Source organism: Haliotis rufescens, unplaced genomic scaffold (genome assembly GCF_023055435.1).
Source record: "Haliotis rufescens isolate VD_foot unplaced genomic scaffold, xgHalRufe1.0.p SCAF_5, whole genome shotgun sequence".
Lineage (NCBI taxonomy): Eukaryota > Metazoa > Mollusca > Gastropoda > Lepetellida > Haliotidae > Haliotis > Haliotis rufescens.
This window is the reverse complement of record NW_025964223.1, coordinates 6256841-6272268: the sequence shown is the minus strand read 5'-3', so window position 1 is coordinate 6272268 and position 15428 is coordinate 6256841. Positions and strand designations below refer to the sequence as shown.

The following is a 15428-nucleotide window of genomic DNA, read 5'->3' as shown; positions in this document are numbered from 1 at the left end:
ACAGGCTGGTATTCCAACCCTCTGAAAGTACAGATACACGTGGAACCAAGGTTTGTCCAGTTCATCTTATTTTTGCATGCAGAAAATGATCCCTATCAATTTGTGGCAGGAGCAGACGACACGATTAGATTTTCAATTTACATAACAGACCGGGAAACCCCTTTCTGACGGCATCAGCAGCCTAGTTAGGAGAACCAACATCAAGAAACACGGAAGAAGTGGGCTTGGACTTGATCACTCGCTTCTGCCAGGAATGGATGTTCTCTGACTCCCTGAAAATCAGCAGGTACGGCTGACTTGCTTGTTTACCGCACCTAATTATGGATATCTGTGGATGTAGTGCATGAATTGCGACTCTTGCTGCACATTACTTGAAAGCCCAGTGGGATGTGTACATGACCACTATCAATTTTATGCATACTATCTCACTAAGCTTACAATGGTAAGGGATTCAACGGACAGCTACATGCGCTCGTCAGGGGAAACACATACCTTTCAGCGTATCATGTAACGTGGGGAAGCGAGAGAGGCACGTGGACGAGAGAAGGAAGAGCAGTGAGGATCATAGGGAGGGATGCTGCTTCATGGTCTTGTATGGCTCCACAGAGGCCCACCATGTGGGGATTCTTAAGGCAGCATTTTGGATTTTAATTTGATTTGTGATTAATGGATTATGGAAGCCTAGGATTTTGAATTTGGATGTGGAACATAGGCTGTGAATTTTACTATTGTTTGAATTTGAGTGTTTCTGTAAACTTTGGATTTTACCATTGTTCATGATATGGTGTTCCTATTGCATTTGGTGTGTGCATGAAGTGATCAGTTTGCAACTGTATTTGAATTCACGGGAAGGCACGGCAGGAGTGTACCATTGGACAAGGTGTACTGGGTCTGGATACTAATAACATACCAACTGGTGAGTACTCCGATTATTTTCAATGTCACCAATGAGGCTCTTTATTGAGACCAAGTAATATATGGCTGGCTGGGAACACCAGCTTGAAGTTGTATACATACCATTGAAATAATTGATTATTGCCTCAGGATGAACATTGTTGCTCATTTCAGGATAAATTTCCCTTGGGGCATGAAGCATGGTACGTTATTCACAGACACTATTTGTATGCCAAGTTCTGCTTGAAAATAAATACTGGTCAAAGCACATAGGATTGATAAGAAATAGATTTCATAACCTATGGAAAGTGGTAATCTGTTGTGAGCCTATTTTATACAGGTTGTATATTGGCAAGTTACAAAGTATGTGGTTTACTCAGCTACTTAGTACATGAACATTTCAATAGAGAGGATATTATGAGCTTAGCCTTGGCCAGCTTAATCATCATTAACGAATACTTTTGTTTATTTTGTAGAAGTGTGTAGTAGATGCAATTAAAATAATTGTTCTGAGGAGAGTATTTGAAAGTTTCACTACCAATCCAATGTACATGTTCTACCAATTAGCCATATTGAACATTCTTCTTTGAAATAGTTTATATTGATAATGTATGTAACTTTACAGTTGCTGTCCTGTTTGCATTGTTCATTGTGTCACACTGATGCACACAATGCAAAAGTGTTCTGGTTTTTATACTTAATGGTTAATAGTACAATATCTGTTTCATTATGAAAAAGTGGAAAATCTACATTTGATATATATCTTGACTCCCAGTGAAAATGCTAATTTGACATTTAGCAGTGCTCACACTCTGACTGTACACAATAACTACGAAAGGTATAAAAAAGGGTTTAAAAACACCTGCCCAACAAACTAACTTCGAATCTGTAAAGGTCATAAGTGTTCTGTGGACTACACATATAAGGAAGAGTACAACATTTGATGTGAAGAGAAAAATGTGAAACTCATTTTTGCTTCTGTGACGCCCACTGTTAAAGAGCCTCCCTAATGAGCAAGCCGGTATTTCTTCTCTCTTTCTCTCCCATTGCACAGCCCTCTTCCTATGTAAGTGTCAGTCAGTCTGGAATCACTTGGTCATTGGACAGTTCAGAAGGAGTTTTTTTTTAAAGCACTATAGACCATGTGAGCCTTCAGAGCACACTGAGTGTTCTTGTATCCTCCTTGTATAGGCTTTTGTTAGTAGTGTTTTGTATTGATTGCCCTGGAAATAACTGATTGGAAGTGTTTACCGTGCATGGATTACTGTGTACTGGGGGAGTAATATCCAATACAGGTAAGATATTAGTAATACTATCATCCGGTGGATTATATTTAGCGAGCAAGACAACTGTTATGTAGCTGACAGCTGATATTGAATTTATAATTGATTTGTTTCTGAATTTCTACAGATCATTTTACCATGGTTACAGTTGAAGGTGTTTTATGGAGAGAGACATTGCGGATGTATCTTTATTGGTATCAAGGGTTATGTGACAGTGATGCAATGGCAAGTAAAAGTATGAAGATGATGGTGGCGGTGATGACGATGATGATGACGACCATGATGATGATGATGATGATGATGATGATGATGAGTATACTCAAGGAATGCATCTTTTGTAGTGAAGATATTTACGATAATGCTGAATAAGTATTTGAAACCGAGGACAGTTATCAAAGTTATCAAATTTAAGGGTATGAGGTAGCCTAGTAGTTAAAGCATTCAGTCATCCCACCGATCTTCCAAATCAGTACAATGTGTGAAGGCTGTGGTTGTGTCCTGCCATGATGGGGTCTAAATGTACTGAACATTGTGTACAGGATAACAAACTACATGCCCTTGGCAGGGAAATTGAGAAACATATGTCATTTTATATTTTAAAATATTTTTCTTTTCATGAATATGTGGAGTTCGGAACATTTTAATTCAATTGAATTCTTGCTATCATTTGCTGCAGACTTTGGGCCAAATAACGGCCTCTGAGCGGGTTCAAATAAATCCCTGGGTGTATAACCCAACTAACTCACTCATCAGTTGCTGTACTCTAACCACATTCAGTATGAGGTTATAGACAAGCAGAACTTAACTCCCAGACACACAGAATAGGTAGTGGTTGTTAGATTTTATTGGCAATGACAACAACACTGCCACAAAGGCACTGCTACTGACTGGGAAGATCAACAAGACATGAAAAGAAATTCCTGTATGTATATTTGAGTTGGTATGCTTCGGGTTTGAAGCTCAAGGGTGATGTTTACCTCAAGTCAAAGAAGAGAGAGATGAAATGTCAAGTTGGCCAAAATTACAAATAATGACACTTCATTTGATTCCTGAGATGTTCATGTGAGATATCAGCTCTGGCAGTGGAGGAGGGGAATTAGAACAGTGGATTAGAGTAAGGGGATTTCTGGGCCACCACTCCCTAGGGCAGTAATATTGTACCAGTAACATTACTCACATCTATTTAAACTGATTACAGTAAATGATACAGTGGAAGGAATGTTATGTTGTAAATAATTCATTAGACTGGAGAGTAGCCATGACATGTATTTGGAGGGCTCATCAACTGCTATGTGGTAATCGAGTACTGTTTTCTCAGTGGTTTTGGCAGGTGCTTGTTCATCATAATGCTGTATAATAGAAGTTGTGAGATTTTGTGAAGCAGGTGTGTGTCAATAATTCATTCTTGTGTGCATTTATTAAAACAAGTGCTTGGTTATTTCGCTTAATGACCTGTGTGTTGAGGAGAGCAGGTGCTTCTCTTTCTAAGAAGAAAATATGCATTTATTGATGTTATCTTAATGTCGGAATTGGTTGCAGTTGCTTATAAAAATTGTTCAAATTGGTGTTTATGTTCAAACAAGTGAATATTAGCTTTAGGGGATTATTGATGGAGCTGTTTGTAAATATCAAATACAGTTACATATTCTAGGATCTAAGGAGTGAGTTAGATATCTCATGCCTATTTGCAGTCTTGTGGCCTTGTGGAGGTATAAAGGAATCATTTCCCCAATGACCAACCCATATGTTGGGAACAGAACCTGTGTTTCCTGCATGACAAGAGAACACATGAACCACCAACCCAACCCACGATACAAGATTCAGTGTTAAATCTAAAATGCAGGTTTGAGTTAGGGAATCAATGTTTTATTCTTCAGTCTCAAATGTTAGAACTGCAAATTACGGCTATATATCACAGTAGACTAATTGAGTCTGTGCCAGATAAACCTTGTGGTTAACCATGTCCATTGCTTGTCAGGAGACAGCATTGCTGTGATCTGATGACAAAGACAATCACACAGGTCACATCTTTTAACCACCCAATACCCAATTGAGTTTACTCTTAACATAAACATTGATAAATATAGACAACTGAAGATTCTTTCCTCCCTGCAATGTGATTTATAGAAGACACCTGTTATACATGGTGAAACAAGTGATCTATTTGAATAGATGTATGTCTGTAAAATATTGCATCACTTCAACGTGAATGTTGAAGCAGGATTTCCATTTGATTACCATTTATGAAAAATAAGACTTTTTGTTTTCCTTTTGATAAGCCTGGCAGGTGCATGTAAAAAAATGCTAACATACATACCAGGAACGTCTCATCTCTATCGTAACAACACAGGGCTGTGAGCTCAATTAAATAAAAAATTCAAGTGTCTGTCCATACCTTCAAGCAATAATATTTCTTAACAAAAAGTAGATTTAGTGTTCAATAGATCTTTTCAAATTTGATGAATAGAATTATTTTGTGGTTTCAATACCAAGTAATATGCTGAATTACTTCCTATAAATTCCATGAAAACAACAGGTGTTTTATGGTTATCATATTCTTAAGTAGGTGTAGAATGCTACAGTATTGTCCTTTCCTGATCATCTATATTCATAGTTATGTATTACGCAAGCTTTATGTTATTGATTGGGAAATCTCTGGTTGATGCACATTTCATGGGAAAGAAGCCTACAGATATGTCTGTGCAAAATATTGGTTCACATGTCTGTTTGAAATGTGACACATATGACAGGCTCATTATGTAAACAAGAATATGTAGTAGATAGTTGTCGTTGCATTTATCTTGCAACAGGTGCTTGTGTATATGACAGACGTATATGTGAGTCCATCTGTTGATGAAGTTGTCAGCATGGTCTCTCCGTAGCAGCTGTCATAACTATGCTCGTGGGTTCATTGTTTTTTTGTGCATGCTTGCTCATCAGTGTGAATACATAGTTTTGAATACCGATATAAGAATATTGAAAAGCATTGTTGTGCCAACCTGTGGAATGATCAAGAACTTGCTCATCAGTGCCAGGTTTGATAAGCGATGTGAGCTTATTGTGAATCCCATTGTCAACAGATGGGAGGCTTATAGAAGCATTCACTTGCCATGTTGAAATGAGGTCCCCGCATCTGTAGTGCATACAAAGTCCATGGTTGGTACCTCTGGCAGGAATGTGTCACAAAGTTGATAAGAAATGACATAAGACCTGTATATCAACTCACCTAGTTTGTGAACTTAACATATTTTACAGAAAAAACAAACAGTTGTGAAGTTAGTTAGTCACCAAGGAAACAGCGTAGGTGTTATCGGGTTTATTTTCTCTGTTCATAGCCAGAACATTCCCTTGATATCACCAATGATCAATTCAATCAATGAATATTTTAATTAGATACCATCTACCAATAACATGAATGACATCGCTAGTTTGTTCAATTAGGATGGTCATGCTTCAGTGACAGTATGTGCCTTGATTCTCTAGGGGACATTTTATGAGTATTGAGTATGGACGTATCGTCATTAATCGTACCACAAATGAATGGTATGGATTATAAAAGCAACACTCACTCACTCACTCACTCACTCACTCACTCACTCACTCACTCATTCCCTCCCCCCTCCCCCCCCCAATGGCTGTCAACACTGGGTATCAGCTAACTGTGTGTTTAAAAGCTTCATTGGGAACCTGTTTTTGTGTTCCCTTTTACTAGTACGAGATATTAGTGTACTGTCAAACCAGGAATCCAAACTTCATATCCACAGCAATCCCTCTATCTAAAAATCTATGTTTTTGGCTTCTTTGTTTCTAGATTTCCTATGTATTGAAATATGTGATCTAACTGATCACATGGTTTTAGATAACGAGCTTCTTTCCAAGTGCTTTCTCACCCATGATGGTAGGTTTAGATATGAAATACAGCTTTCTACTGCACCTCCCTCTTGCCTCCAGTTGCTGTGAAAGGTTATTATGATAATACAAGAAGTATCCAGTGGAGCACCAACGCTTTGCAGTATCAGGTGTCCCATGATGTGTACACAGACAACTCTGTAATTCACCCCACTTGGTCCACCATCAGGCCAATCACAACCTTGTACACAGGCAACCATCAGGCCAATCACAACCTTGTACACAGGCAACCATCAGGCCAATCACAACCTAGTACACAGGCAACCATCAGGCCAATCACAACCTAGTACACAGGCAACCATCAGGCCAATCACAACCTTGTACACAGGCAACCATCAGGCCAATCACAACCTAGTACACAGGCAACCATCAGGTCAATCACAACCTAGTACACAGGCAACCATCAGGCCAATCACAACCTTGTACACAGGCAACCATCAGGCCAATCACAACCTAGTACACAGGCAACCATCAGGTCAATCACAACCTAGTACACAGGCAACCATTATGCCAATCACAACCTAGTACACAGGCAACAATCAGGCCAATAACAACCTTATACACAGGCAACCATCAGGTCAATCACAACCTAGTACACAGGTAACCATCAGGCCAATCACAACCTAGTACACAGGCAACCATCAGGCCAATCACAACCTTGTACACAGGCAACCATCAGGCCGATCACAACCTTGTACACAGGCAACCATCAGGCCAATCACAACCTTCTACACAGACAATATTATTCTGTAACTTGTCAAGCTACAAGCTCTTGAAAATATCAATACTACTGGTTTATACTGTAGCATGAGCCAAACTGCCAGACTGCACAAAGAAATCTTAGTGCTACGATGATCTTAACTCCCATACACTAGCATAGACTTTCGATAGTTGTAGTCATATAATGATCTTAACTCCCATCCTCTAACATGGACTTACCATAGTTGTAGTGTCAAGATGACCCTACCTCCCATACTCTAACATGGACTTACTATATTGTTTGTTTGTTTGTTTGTTGTTTAAGGCTGCACTCAGCAATATTCCAGCTGTATGGTGGCGGTCTGTAAATAATCAAGTCAAGTCACACAATTGTGACACAATGACTTGAATCCACCAAGTCAGCAAGCCTGAACACCCGATCCCATTAGTCAAGAAGAATCAAGAATCAAGAATTTTTTATTGTACAGAACACCCTCGAATGACACTCAAGAAAATATGGTACTATAGCATTATACTGTTTTGTTGAAAATGTCAGAGAGTCACTTAAATATCCTGGTGTCTCCTGTAAGGGCCTTACAGAACCTCTTAAATAAGGTGAGGTGAGGTGAAATGGGGTTAAACGTCTCATTCAAGATTATTGCGTGATTGCAGATTATATAGTGATGTGTCTGTTAGTCAGTCAGTCAGTCAGTCAGTCAGTCAGTCAGTCAGTCAGTCAGTCAGTCAGTCTGTCTGTCTGGTTTTACAAGTCTGGACTAGTGCTAGCCCACTGTGATGCCATGCCACATGAATACCCCACTCATACACACTATACCTTAATGCCAAGCGCCAGGCAGGATAACAACAAGTACCATCTTTTAATGTCTTTTGGTATGACTCAGCCAGGGATTGAATCCCCAACTGCCACTTTCCAGGCAGTTGCTCTACCACTAGACCACAGAGGTGGTCCCCGAGAAGACAGGACCCTGCATGGTGCATCACTGCTTGTATATAGCAGAGTGTAAACCTGCAGCACTTGAAGAAAAGAACACTTGTAAATGGTGTAAAATAAATGTAATCCCTAATGAAGTAATCTATTTGTAGCTTTTTAACCAGATCAGTTGCACCACTTGCTTGCCATTGCTTGTGTAGCGGCCATAAAATTTCCGAGTCCCGTGATGGGATTCGAACCATGGACCTTCTGATCCGAGGTCGGACGCCTTGTCCACATGACCAAAGAGGTTAACCCCGTCAGCAAGCTGACAAGGTAAGGATGTCATCTGTGGGATGACTCCACGCCCTGCTACATACTCCCCCGTCAACAGAAGGCACGTCCCGGGCCGCATAGTAGGGTACTGAGGCTTATTTTGCTCAAATTTAATATGAACGTGCTCAGCCCCACGTTGGGCGCCAATGTAGCGGCCATAAAATTTCCGAGTCCCGTGATGGGATTCGAACCATGGACCTTCTGATCCGAGGTCGGACGCCTTGTCCACATGACCAAAGAGGTTAACCCCGTCAGCAAGCTGACAAGGTAAGGATGTCATCTGTGGGATGACTCCACGCCCTGCTACACTTGGAAAAGATCTGAATACGTTTTCATAAAAAAAAGTCAATTAAGAGGATATACAGTGACAACTTGGTCTTGTCAGTGATAAGAGCGAGATTGAAATCGGGAATGTGTGCTGCCTTTCTCCACAGCCCCTTTCCTAGAAGATATTATCTCTCCACATCCACATTTTTTTCATGAAGAATAAAATCGAGAGAGAAAGTAAGATTCCGTGTAATTTGTGACTGTTTGTAATGGCTTTTGGCTCTTTCCAAATTTCCATAAGCCCATGCACAGCTCTTCGGTTTTTGCAATTGCTTTTCCAGGTTATCGAACACTTTCCCATCTACAATGAAAATGAAATAACCTTTCTTTATTCTTTAATATCTTAAGTGGGTGTTTGTATATGTGCTTCATTTCAATGTCTTTAGATCTTCATATTATTATCAAGATACAGTACATACATATTCTCTTAAAGCACTCTCAATAATTGTAGGATGGTTCAATTCAATTTATTTTCTGTAAAAGGCTCTTTAAAGATTCATATTGTGATAATGCCTTTTGCAATTATTTACCGCAGTGGAAGTGGTGCTGTTGTGATTATCGATTATTAAAATTATTTTTTGTTACATTATAAACATTTGTTGTTTGTTTCACAGGTGGTTAAAATATATGGGATATGAAAATGTCTGTTTCTTTCTAGACTGACGTTCTAGAAGGAGTACATAGAGACGTCACAAACAAATTACTGGATGACATTTGTTGTTCGCAGGTGTTCGCAAAATGGCAAGCTTATCCTGCACAACCGGTAGCACCCATCACAAACACATGCAAGGGCAAGTGAACAGTTTACCCCCAAAACATGAGAACACGTATAAATCAAAATAGACAATGCTGAATACTTTTTATGTCTATAAACATCAATGTAGATCAGATACTTCTCTGGACTAAGGTAGCCTTGCTCCAAGGCTGTACTGAAAGAATAGTCCATGAATGTGTAGTAATTATATCTTCCTAAGAGGCAAGTCTAGATATGCAGACACTTTAGTCTCTTATAGGGACAACTTGTTCTTATTATTTACATAATCTAGAACTTATGATTAAAACTAAAAATTATTGCCTTAGTGATTTGTGCAAGTATATCGCGTTTCTAAAGCCTTCGTATCTAACAACCAACCCACATCCCTTTAATTCCCACAATACAACCCTTACAGCCCTGACCCCTGGACTTTGAACACAGTAACCTAAAAGTTTGAAGACTCTTGAATTTAAATTATGATGGCATTGCACTTGAGTCATTACGTGACCGAGTTAGTCTAGCATGGGAACATTAAGGTAAGGTAAGGAAAGAGAATGAAGAGAGTATTACGCTGATTTTAGCAGTTTACAGCCCTACTACTGCTAAGAAGAGGAGAGGAAGGGTATATAAGACAGGTGAGGGTGGGAGGTGGTGGGAAGATGAAGGTAGTTATGAAGGATGAATAGTTCCTGTCTCTGGCCTCTCAAACTTATATCTCATGGGTAGGATATTTACAATTAAAATTTCATTTGCTTGATGTTTTCTGCAGCTGTTGCCAGTTCATTTTGAATCACCCATAAGTAGGTTTATGGAGATCACAGGATCTGAATCTGTGGCCCAGTTTAGTCATGGTAGTGTAGCTCCCGGGCAGAATCAGGTGGCAGAGTGGTCTGTCTCACAGTCCCTGACCAATATTATTTCCCCTTCCGTCAAGCCCCTACTGTAATGCTATGTCTCTGAATGAAGTAAAAAAACATAGCATCTGCTAGCCGAAAAGTATAGTCTTTCTGCAGGTTTTCTGATGTAAGGATTTGAAATGGGTTGTAACTAAGGAACAGTTTATTTGCTTATTGCTCATCTGTCACTTAAATTTCCTCAATCCTTGGTTTGTATATATGTCCTCCCCATTATGCCACCTAAGTAAGTGTGTATGGCCAGCCAGGGACTCTGGAAACAGTCAGGTTATTGTCAGGAAGAGCCCATGATTTATCCAGTTGCTTTTTTCCCCACCACCCCAAGGGCACAAATAGATACCCTGATGAGGATAGCAATATTCCAGCCACATCAAGGTGCCCCGACAAACCAGTGGTTGATATCATGAACAACATCCATCATGGTGCTTTAACACAGTCAACCAGATGACAGAATCAGATCCAGTTTAGTCAGCTCTTACGAAGACAAGCAGTAGTGCTGGGGACCTGTTATCACCTGGATTCCCATGGGGCTTCTGTCATATACTACTCAAAAGGACTTATTGTTTATCTGCTTCTTGTATATTACTAAAGTTAATCCGTCATGGCATGATAATCCCTACATGTATATGCACATCATATCACCTTTACCATGTTGCAAAGCAGATTATCGTCTTTTGGAATATTGTTGTTTACTATGGAGGCCAGATCAATTTGTGGTCTCCGGACAGACTAATTGAATGATCATTATCAAATAATTATCTGTACATGCTTCAGATGTTCATATAGTATCATACACCTGATTTATTTCATTTGCATGTGATATTTCATTTTACAGCACATGCTAATACTGACTTGTATCCGATATTCAAACTTCACGCTGCAGAGAGTAGAAATGCAATATTCAACTTGATAATGATGTCATCATATCTCCATTTCTAATCCAATAATATTCCACAGGATATTACATATATCACCGACTGCTGATCATCCAACACCAACTGCCGAAGCAGTGCAATATGCAGGTGGCAGTGTAACTAGCATGACTGAGACGTGAAGTGGCATTAGATATCAGATATGATTGTCGCTGAGCTGTAGTGTATTGAGTAATTGTATAGGTATTGATTGGCTTCCATGAGGCAACACAGATGGGAAGCATGGAGCTGAGCATATTCACAGTTGGCTGTTTCTCAGGCCGAGAGTGTAGTGCTACTTACTTCACTCAGTATTGCTTCGCTGGCTTCATTTCTTCCCTCCTGTCAATAGCCTTTTCACTTTCAAGGTTGTTTTACTGAGGCTGGGGAGGGGTGGGAAGAGAGTTGGCAACAGGATGGTGATATCAGAGGTATCAATTCAAACGTGCCCACCTCTGATGTAATTAATGGGTAAGGGACACAATTTTAGTGCTTTCCATGTGATGTTTTGCTATGCAGTGTCAATGCCAGAGAATAACCAGTCTCCATTATCTCACGAAAAACAGATTCCATTGGGCATAAAAGGCAAAATAGCAGTGAGAATTCTGTGGTGGATTACTGAAAATCAGGTGTTGGTGAAATGAATGGGCATTACATGATGTACTCTCTAATTATACAACTTGCTGTTGGACCTTGCTGTTTGTGATAATTGATCACTCAAACCACAGGGATATACCTCAACAGGCCTGTTCTTATCAGCTGTGTTGAATGGCAACCTGAGCTGTTTTTTCCGCATTTATATGAAATCAGACATGTTTATCAGAGTTTGGTTGGGCTGCCTAGAGACAGATAGTTGGATTCCTACTGGCTGTGATGTGGAGAGTTTGGTCCAATCTTGATGGAGTTTTGTCGTGCTCTCTAACAGATAATGCATATGGAGGAAGCTTGGGAGACCGTTTTAAAAGGCATCCAGTGCAGAGGGCCGCATATTCTGTGAGCCATAAGGAGGCGTTAGGAATATGTACATTGATTCATTAGTTAATGTTAAAGAATATGAATGTTTTGGTACATTATAAGAAGTTGATTTTGTTGTTGTTAATAACAAACACAATCACTGGTTTATTTGATGACCCATGATACTGTAAATCTTGAAATTAACAAGAGCCCGAATTAAATGCGAAAAATTCAAGTGGTCTTTGTTCGCATTTATGAAACTTAACATTTATGTCTCCAAAATGACTATCATCAATAAGACGGCCTCACTGCACACTCTGGATATTGGAGTGAGTGAGTGAGTATGGTTTTACGCTGCTTTTAGCAATATTCAAGCAATATCACGGCGGGGACACCAGAAATGGGCTTCACACATTGTACCCATGTTGGGAATCTACTTTGGATATTGGAAATACCAACTTGAATATATATCAAGCAGCAGTTGTAACAAGTCCATAACAATGTCATTTAAAAAATAGGAGTTACACAATGGGCATCCGGTGAGTGACCACTGCTGGGGTCAAGAGATCTACCCACTCGTGTCAAACTAGGTATCACTGACTACTCCAATCAGTCAACTGTTGTTGGTTCCACTGTTTTATTGCCTTTGAACTTCCTTAATACCAGTCAACAGAATAAACATATAAACTGTGTGCTGTTTTTAGAAAAAAACACTGTTTATTGTTATTACGAAAATGCTAATAAGTTGTGCTATTTGCTCTTTGACTGGATTAAGGTAAGAGTTATATGCATCATTCCACTGGGGATGGGGTGGGGGGAGTCGCATTGATTTTGAGTTGCAATTTTTTACTAGGGGTCAGCAGTCGTATTAATTTGGAGACGCATTAATTTCAAGATTTACACTATATAGAGAGATAATGTGGATAGTACGACTGCATTGTATTACCAGTATACTGTAATACGCTTTTCAAACGATACATATTGCGATAATAATTCTGGTATATTGGTAAAAAACATATAATAAATTTTGTTATAATTTGTATCATTGAACCTAAAATCTTCACAGAAATTCATTCACAAATGTTTCACCCTCACAATTGATTGACAGAATGGCAGAAACGTGGAAGTAATTTTTCTCTCATGTTGCTATCTCCCCTGTATCCATGACTACAAAAAGGGGACGGCCGACCATGCTGCCGTTGACATCGTAACATTTACTTTATTGTGTTGAAAGTAGGATCTGCATGTACATTCAGTGTCAATCACTGTCAATAACTTAGCTCCCAACATAGCAAACTATGTATTGAATACAGATAAGTGTACCCAAATATATGGCAATAGGATGTTTTTCCCAACACACAGTCCTAGCAAGTGGTACTGCTGAGTTTCACATATTTAAGTGTAATACACCCATTAAAGTAATTATTTGCTTTGTTGGTTATGTGGTTAATGTGTTTGACACAGTCCTGGGTTTGAATCCCACAAACATTCTATTTGTGAAGTCTGTTTTTGGTGAACCTGTTGTATTGTGATTGCAAACATTCAAAAATCATTGCTAAACACTCACTTTCAAGTACTGTATGCAAAGGCATGCAGAGCAAGTGTTAATGCATGACGCTGCAGGATAATATAGTGTTGATTGTTATATCTCCCCTTAATGCTTAACTGTCAAGGACAGTATTGTCAGTGAGAGGATGTTCTCAAGGCTGGTTTATATGTAAAACCAGCAGATGAAACTGACGTACATTGTTACTATCGATCAGAATGCTGAAAGAAAACCTTTCATAGAAGAACTAAATTCCCTTGTCAAAAGAAATACCATCTGTTGTTTGCTCGGAATTATTTCCATAACTTTGATTTAAGTCTAAACCAATGGCACCTGTGGTTAAGCATGCTCATCTTAATGGTATGAAAAACAATAAAATCTCTGTGAGATGAAACATTTTAGCACATGTAGCAGTATGTATCAGGGTCAATGGCATAAAGCATTTCATCGATCAGGGAAGCAGGACAGGGCTGCATTGGAACGATCTATTCAAACATGCCATAAAATTACATGATGGGTTTGGCACACTTGTTCATGAGAAACACTGACAGGAAAGAATTGGAGGCTATATTGCCTCCTAGACCCTAGAGAATAAATCAAAATTGAATTCAACTCAAGTTTAGAATTATTTGGCAAGTCTAGAATGCTCAGCTTCAGAAATTTAGCATTGTTCTGTGCTCCATTTGGACTTTGGACCATTTGGTTTATATTTTGTAGAGATACATTTTTAAATAAGAACTTAATTTCTGAGACTATATGTTTGTCTGTGTCTACATATTCATCCCAAATTTGGGAAGAAAGTGAGATGTGCAGTTCACCAATCACTTCTTAATGTAGGTTAATTTTCATTTGAAGTGGTACTTACTATTGTATGGTACTAACAAATATATTCAGATACTTCAAGCCTCTTTTCACTAGTATATTGTCGAAATCATTGATTGGTGAGTTTGACTGACATGTATTCTAAATCAAAGAGGATTGTTCTTGGTATTTCAAGCATGTGTGTGACAACAGTGCCAGGCATGTAATGATCCAGGTTAAAATGCCAAAATGAGCTATATGTGCAAAGGTATGATTTTATCAACTTATCAGTTGAGTTTGAGAATTCTTTTTGTTCATTATAAATATTTGTCTCCAGTCCAGGGAATCAAAGTATCATTTGGCACATATTAATTTCATAGTCATAGGAAATGGTGTTCTCAACTACCATCTCTGATCATGTCACTGCCACTGTGAAGTTTCTAGAATAATAGACTGCTTCTGTTGTCTAGTGGTAGAGCGTCCGCCCAGAGAGCGGAAGGTCGGGGTTTCGATCCTCAGCCACGTCATACCAAAAGACATAAAAAGACGGTACTTGTTGTTACCCTGTCTGGCGCTCGGCTTTAAGGGGCTCAAACAAGGACTGGTTGGCTAGGAGTTGGTATACTGTGTCTGAGTGGGTATTCATGTTAAACTGCGGCATGGTATCTCAGTGTGCTAGCACTATAAATCGTCATCAGTCCGGACTAGTACATGCAGCCACACACACACATGTGCATGCACGTCACTATATAAGTGCAATAATCTTGGACGTGATGTTAAACCCCATATCACCTCACCTTTTAGGATAATAACTGAAGAGATGTCACTGGGGGTATGCTGGATGGCAAAAACTAACCAGTCAAGTTGATAACAGTGTTTAGTTATTTGTAACAAGCCTGTCTGCACTGCGCATTACCATATGTTGACCAGACCACCAGACTGATGGGACAATTTCCTTAGTAAAGAGGCTACTTTATCAGTAATAAATGTCACTTTCAGTGTTGGGATAGAACAACAGAATTATTTCTTGCTCAACGAAGGTTTCAATGTTTGTTACATACGAAGTTAGCCAATGTACACTCAAGCAAGGTAAAAGGTTTTATTTCTCCCCAGACTGGTGATAATGGTATCTATATTGGAAAATGGTGGACAATATCAAGTGTTTTTCT

At 39.2% G+C, this 15428-nt stretch overlaps 1 protein-coding gene across 1 annotated transcript in view; it reads left to right on the top strand.

The window, feature by feature from the left end:
* The first annotated feature begins 817 nt into the window (after window positions 1–817).
* Window positions 818–15428, top strand: part of LOC124133597 (bone morphogenetic protein 1-like) — a 232304-nt gene continuing 217693 nt past the window's right edge. The window contains exon 1 of the mRNA XM_048383572.1: window positions 818–916. The gene's annotated coding sequence lies outside the window, so the exon portion shown is untranslated. The remainder of the gene's footprint in view (window positions 917–15428) is intronic.